The sequence below is a fragment of the Netta rufina genome, assembly GCF_964035555.1.
Source record: "Netta rufina genome assembly, chromosome: 5".
Taxonomy (NCBI): Eukaryota; Metazoa; Chordata; class Aves; order Anseriformes; family Anatidae; genus Netta; species Netta rufina.
The window spans coordinates 2,936,725-2,944,000 of record NC_140128.1 but is presented as its reverse complement, the minus strand read 5'-3'; positions in this window follow the sequence as shown (position 1 = coordinate 2,944,000).

Below are 7,276 nucleotides of genomic sequence, written 5' to 3'. Positions count from 1 at the left end.
GTAAAGAGGCAACACCTTGAATGTTCAAATGAAAGAACCGGTCCATTTGCAGCGATCCATATCCTGCACAGCAAACACCACTTCTCAAAAAAAGAAAAGCCAAAGAGAACCTTGTTCATTAATATAAAACAAACTATACTCCACTTCCCAGGTGGCAACATTGCTATTTCCTATGAGCTTGACCCAAAGATCTACTTATTCAAACCATTAGAACAACAGCCCCCTATCTCAGCAGACTTCAACTCAAAAGCTGCTTTCAGCATTACACACAGTTCTGCACAACAGACTCATGTGACACCAGAGAGTTTCACTGTTGCCTGGTAAACCTGGACAATTCATATTTTCTTGCTGAAGTGTAGATAGTAAAGACTACCACTGATTGTCTTCAGAAATATGTTGTTTCTTCAAATAACCATGCAAAACGTCTTACGGTGTCACTGCCTGAACATTCTGGTTTGTGACATTTTTTCCCACATAAGGTAATGAAGGCACTTTGATCACCAGCCTCTAGAGCCTTGGGTGGTCACCCTGGTCACCTTACCTACAAAATACGTGCTTATTCTCTGTGTGAGGAAAACGAGAGAGGCAGATAGTAATACACAGTAACAGTGGCTGGCATGGGTGCCCTGGGAGTCCAGGGTGAAAATCTTGAGGACGAAGAGATATCTTGTATGTTCTCTCTATAAGAAAGCTTTAAGATTGCAAATTCTGTCTAATGTTGCTTTGTTGCAACACTAAATGCTTGCCCGAAGAACCTAAACTCAATTTCCCCGAATGATGCTCTGTTCTGCAGATAGTGGTACATAATAATTCAAAAGGTCTTTAATGTAATAAAGAAAATACTTTGAGCAATGCTCAGCAACAAGCCCAAGCCATATGGGACTGTAGGTGATATGGATCAGAATCCAGAAGTTTAAATCATTAGATTTCTGGATGTGGTGAAATTAGCCAGGGCCTGTCACTCAAGCAAACCTTCCCACAAGGTTCATAACACAGGAAATGTTGGGGCTAAGAACAACAACAAATGCAAGAAGATAAATATTATCTGAAACTGATCAAGTACTAACCATCTGAGAAAGATTATGTCAGCCTCCCACGTGTGGGTTCTTTATCAAAAAGGGTGCAGTGCTATACTCTCAAATAACAGATGTGAGTGGCACATTGATTTGAATTTAAGATGCGAGCTCTTTGATTACTCTGCTCAGTTTCCTCAGAGGGACAGTGCAAAAGGGTTCCCAGTGCCAGAGGAACTCCTACTGAGGGCTGTTTATACATGGTCCACCTTCCGTATGTAAACAGGATCAAGTGCCTTGCTATAAGCTTTTCCAAGGAAGCAGCACCGTTCAAGAAATAAAATAACTTTTAAGAACCCACAGGTGTTCCCCTAGAGCCCTCTTGCAATCACATCCAAAGCTTTGGATCCCAAAGGTTGAGACATGACTTTGGCACAAAAGCCAGTGAGCTATAAACACAGAGACAATGAGAATGGTGCAAGACCAGGAGCATCTACTATGAGGAAGACTGAGAGATGAGGCACACACCACCTCTGCTTTCAGACCACCTCCCCCTCAAGCAATGATTTAAGAGTGTCTGAATACATTTAGTAATATAGAAACAGCCTGCTCTACTTCAGAATATTCCACAATATTTCCCGTTGTTTTCTGCAGAAATTCTGGTTTGCTGGCTGCAACTAAGGATCTTGGGATTTTGCTCGACACTTATTCTTAACGAAGCATCAGCTTTTCAGGTGCTCCCCTGATACCTCTGACGTTTCCAGTGTCTGTCGAACACCATGTCCCTCAAGTCCCACCTGTCAAAGGTCCATTTGTGCTACAAAGCCACAGGGTGGCTCCAGTTCAGGGGAAATTTGCTGAGGCATTAGCTGTATAGCAGAAAGCTGCGCTGATTGCTTCCCAACATGAAAATGAAGGAGTTTCCTGTCCACATGCATGGGGTTGTTGGAAGTAGTTGCTGTTGAAAGGCAAAAGCTTGCGGTACAATCAGTTCGGTGCCAGTTACACGTGATCATAACTGATGGCCAGGTCCTTCAAGGAGCTTAATTTCTTCAGATCCTCCATCCTCAGGATTTCAATGGGCAATCCCCCAAAAGAACCCACAAATATCCAACCCCACTATGTTTTCTCAGACCCACAGACAAAACAGGTATTTCAGCTGTTTGAGGGCAGCTCCAAAACACTCACCCAGACAAAACTTGAACAGAATAAATACAGCTCACTAGTATGAACACTATTATTTCCAGCTTCACTCAGCATGACACAGCTGCCTGCAGAAAAATCATTTGATTGTTGTGGGGTGCACAAGCCCTAAGGCAAACAGTAACTCCAGGAAGAAAGAAGAGCTGCCAGGCTTCTCTCTCTCTCTTTTTTTCTTTGTTCTAAGCAATGTAGCACATCCTTCAAATACCAGAGACTTGCGTCCTTCTGTCCAAATTAACTTACTTACCAGCTCCTCTGACTTTTGCCTGTAGTCTACCGGCTGTCAGGTTCAACCTCACTAAGAACAGTCGCAATGCTCTCCTCTTCCACCCTGTATAAGCACACCCCCATGCCAAAATGTCACAATTTAAATAATGAAGACAACAGCAGTGTTCTACCTACAGCACAAAATCCTAGTGCTTCTTCAAATTCTGCTCATTTTTCCTTTGGTCCCTGTATTGAGGGCAAGTTTGGGGAACATGTTCCACACAGTAAAGTCTTTCCTACATACTCAAGCATGTGAAATTTTTCTCAAGGCTCTTATTTTGCACCTTTCCTATCTATTTTATACATTTTCCAAGCAAGCATGTTTGTATTCTATCCCCTCTCCCCAATAAAATCTTCAAAATTACTTCATTATCGTTCTTCAACTACTTCTTCATTATTGTTCTACTTCAACTACTTCATTATCATTCTTCAACTACTGTGTTAAAAATATTCTTTCGTCACGGTGATAATACCACAGCTAGAGTACCAATGTGCAGCCCAGTATTTTCCCCTTTGTGAATCTTTCCTCCCTCAATGTGATTAACTTTGTAGAGTCATTGGAGCAGAGAACGATTGCTTTACATTTTCATCAGCACCTAGAATGGCAGACTTTGAGGTGAAAACCAGCATCAGGAGTTTTATGAAAACAGACACAGGAAGTATACGTCTCTGTATCTTCTTGAAGCATCATCCTCTCATGAAATCAAGCATTGAGATTTTCACTGGATTCGTGTTTAAGGATAAGGATGGAAAAAAAGCTATAGCAGGGTTTTGCTCTATCCTCATAGGCACTCTTAGGCCTCATACACAACAGCTGAGACACACTAGCTTTAACCTCCTGAAAACTATTGCTGTTGATGCATTTTCTTCTGACCAGGGAGGTCAGGGATATTTTTTGGCCAAGAACCTTAATGACCTAACAGCACTAGAGGCAAGCTAGAGACAAACCTTTTTCAGCTATTCGTCTGCATTCTTCAGGCATGAGGAAAGAAGAGAAAGCACTGAACTATGTAAAGCTATGAAGAAAAAACAGACATTCCAAGCTACAAAGCTATTCAGGTTAGCATCTCATTTAAGTTCTGGGATATAAACAGTTTCTCATCTATATGTGATAAGGATTCCCATATTTAATTAGATCAATACTCTAATGCTTAGGGCCCAGTCTTCCCAAAACGTTAGAGAACTGCTAGAGGGTTGTATATTGGACCACTTTTTAGCATACATGGATGAAGGTTAACATGTATTTCTCCTCCTCCTGTCCAGCCCTTATATCTGCCTTTTTCCAAAGGAAAAGGTACCTTTGTTATTGCTTCCTCCCATGCACAATTTATGCATGCAGAAAAAAAAAAAAAAAAAAAAAAAAAAAAACAAGAAATCTGGCTCCAAACACTAGCTGGTGCTTGTATACAATGCTGGAATATTAATAAAGGTAATAAAAGTCAGCCAATGGAAAAGACTTCCAAAGATACTGTGGGCTTGCTAGCAAACAGCAAAGCATGGATGGTGGAGGTAGGCACAGAGACAAAATGTAAAGATAAGTAGGAGATGAGGTAAGGGGATGCCATGTCACCCAGACTCCTGTCAGTGCTCTCAGCGAGAGCGATGGGTCTAGATAGACAGACAGGCCTGTTTCCAAGCTAAAATCCCCAAAGTTCCCAGAAGAAGATAGGATCGCGTTTCTCTCTCTTACTCACACATACTTCACAAACCTCCGGAGACTGCTCTGCAAACTGGAACGATAAAACAAAATGTCAAGACAATAAATGGGGCATTGGATCTCTGCTGTTTGTTAGAGGAAGGCCCTTTCTGACTTGAAGGCAGTAACTTATTTTCACTTCATAAACAGCAAAGCAAGGCAGAGTAAGCTTTGTCTTTCAGAATGACCTAAAAGAAGATAAAACAGTACAGCCTTTCTTTCAATTTTTCTCTCAATTTTCATGTCACCTCTTCTTTAGTGTCATAGCATGTACTATTCTTACTTTTTTATAATGAGAGGAAACTCATTACAGTTCAACCTCTGCTCCCAAACTCCTATTAAAATCCTAGAAAGCATGACTGTTGCAAAATATCAGCAGTAAAAGAGTTTATCATTTTTTTCTCATTTACAGAGTAGCATTTAGGTCTACCTTTAGCCTTATTTTCTCTTTTCTTTGAGCAGGAGAAATTCACTATTATTTATCTACAAATTTCATTTTGTTTAGAACTGTAAGCTTAATTTCTAAAAGAAACTAACAGTACTTCTGCAAAAGCAGTAGATCAAAGGACTTGGTAAACTACAGCAAAGTTTCACAGGGGACTCAGAAATCCAGCTGCATCTTTGGTGTAGTAGGCAACTCCAGTTATTGTATGTCATTTTATTTCCCTCTGCTTTGATTTTTTAATCTATGAAATAGAGATACTGGCTAAAGTCATCCAAAAAAAACCATGAAAATCTTCAAAGTTTCATTCTTTGGTTTTATGTAAAGTTTGAATGAACCAAGAACCTTTGTGTTACACACCAAGAATCATGCTGCTGTGTCCATATAAAGCAGTTGCTGGGTGTGTTTCTGCTTCAGTTGGGCCTCCGTCCCCCTCTGACTCTTAAGAAACTCTCCTAGCATAAACGTAATTCCATGAAATATTCAAGACTACCAGAATACCATATTTAAACTGTACTTCATTTAATCAAAATGATTCAATTAGCTTTAGGAGTGGCTTTGATCAGCTTGTAAAGCACTTTGGAGAGTTGCAATGAAAAGCACTGTGTTGGAGCTACGTATGATCACTCGCACAAATACAGACTGAAAACTTTAAGACACGTACAAGGAACATCTGTAAGTTTGTTTTCTGTTGTTGTTTTTGTTGGTTTATTCAAACACTGCTCTAAGTGATGATATTCCACATCGAGGGATTTCAAAGTCTTTACAATTCATAACTAAGGACTTTGCGAAAACTTTGAAAAATAAATAGTGAAAAGTGGGCAGTGACACGAGTAGCTTCATCTACTGCCGAAATACAGCCATCTCTGGAGTGAAGCATAAACCTCATTTAGCATTAAAAAGCCACAGAAGTACAGAGGGAAAAAATGTTAAATGTAAAACAAGTACAAAGGAAAAAATATTATCGTCTCCATTTAGAGCAAGAGGGGAAACTTGTGGAGGCAAAAGTGCAGTTCACCAAACTGGAGTTTAAATAACACCTTGTGCTTGATGCTAAATTGGTCAGAAATACCCATGTTCCCAAATTTGGTAGTCTTCCACGGATGAGTCAAAATCGTTGCATCCAACAAGTCTCTGTAGGGGCTGGTAAGGGGAGAAGAGAGGTTTTTTTGGTTTGATTTGTGAGCTAACTTAATCTGTACTGTTTACAATTGTTTAACAGTGTTGGTGGGCTGAGCTTTTGTTATCTTTAGACGACACTTTAATGTTGCAGGGCAATCGCTATTACATTCTTGTAAGCCCAGAGTGCCTAGAGCAGTTGTTTAAATCTGAGAGCTGCAGAAAGGCAGGAGTGTTAAGTCACTTCACGTCCAGCACCTGATTCACATGTCGTTTGCAGACCATGGTCTCCAACAGAACTGCACTCTCGGCTGCCTGCTGTACCACTGATCGATGTCTTCTCCACCCAGGGGGCAGATGCCATCCACTGAATCACAGAACTATGAGTGCTCTTGGGAGGTCTCCTACCCACACAGAGAGCCTTTCTCAGTGCTGTTTAGCTCATGAGAAAACACTTAGCCAGAAAGTCTTAGAGGACCTTGCAAAAACTAGTTTCACCTCACACGCCTTGCTTTGCCAAACCCACCAGTCCAAATTCAAAGCCAGATTTCACACTGCTTCATATCCTGATGAAAAATTTACATTCTTCTTTAAGCAAAGGTGAAACGCTACAGAGGTGAAACAATACTACTGGGATTTTCTCACCCTTTTACATTCAGCAGAGTAAGAAAAGTTGTGTGAAGCAGGGGAGTAGGGTGCAGGCTACTTTCCTAAATCAGTCCCTCAAACTCTATAGCAGCAAAGGCTGAGTTCAGCCTGACAGTCAGGAAGAGCACTGTAGGTGGTCATCCACAAATTCCATCCAGGAGCACGCTCCTCGCAGTGGAGCAATCCCTCAGGAGCAGCTTTCTAGACAAATGGAGTAGAAACCCACACCATGAAAGGCACTTACAACTGCAGTCCCAAATGAACAGCAAGTGAGCATCTCTCAGCCCTAAAGACAGATATATAACCCTGATCTTGTGAAGTATCAGCCATGGAGGAATGTATGTTTGTCTCTGCTTTTCAGTTCGCTCGGTGTTACTATTGAACATAGCACAGAAAACTATCAGTAGGTCTGATTTCCAAACAGGAAACCGAAGTCCTGGGAAGATCTAATGTCTCTGTCACATTGTCATTGCAGGTTTTCCCCCAACCATTACTTCAATATCCTTGTCTAAGAAGCACGATATCATTATGTTTGTATGCACTTGCATTTTGCTGAGATAAAATAAATATTTATGCAGTCCATGGTTTAAATTTCTATTTCCTCTATTTTAAAAAACATACATTATGAAATGAAAAAGAAAGTTGTTTTTTTTTTTTTTGACTCAAAAAACAGATGTGATTTCAGTCCCAAATATGCAGTTGGCATTTGGCCTGGTGTAAAGGATGTGCTTACACTGCCTGAGGATGGAGCAGCTGTGGGGCCAGGGGGCAGGTCACAAACTGCCTAAACCAAGGACACTTTTCAGGAGTGACTGCCTTGGGCCAGAGAACAGCTCTGAGGGAAACAAGCAGCTTATATACTAAAACCAATCTAGTTTGGTCTCACAA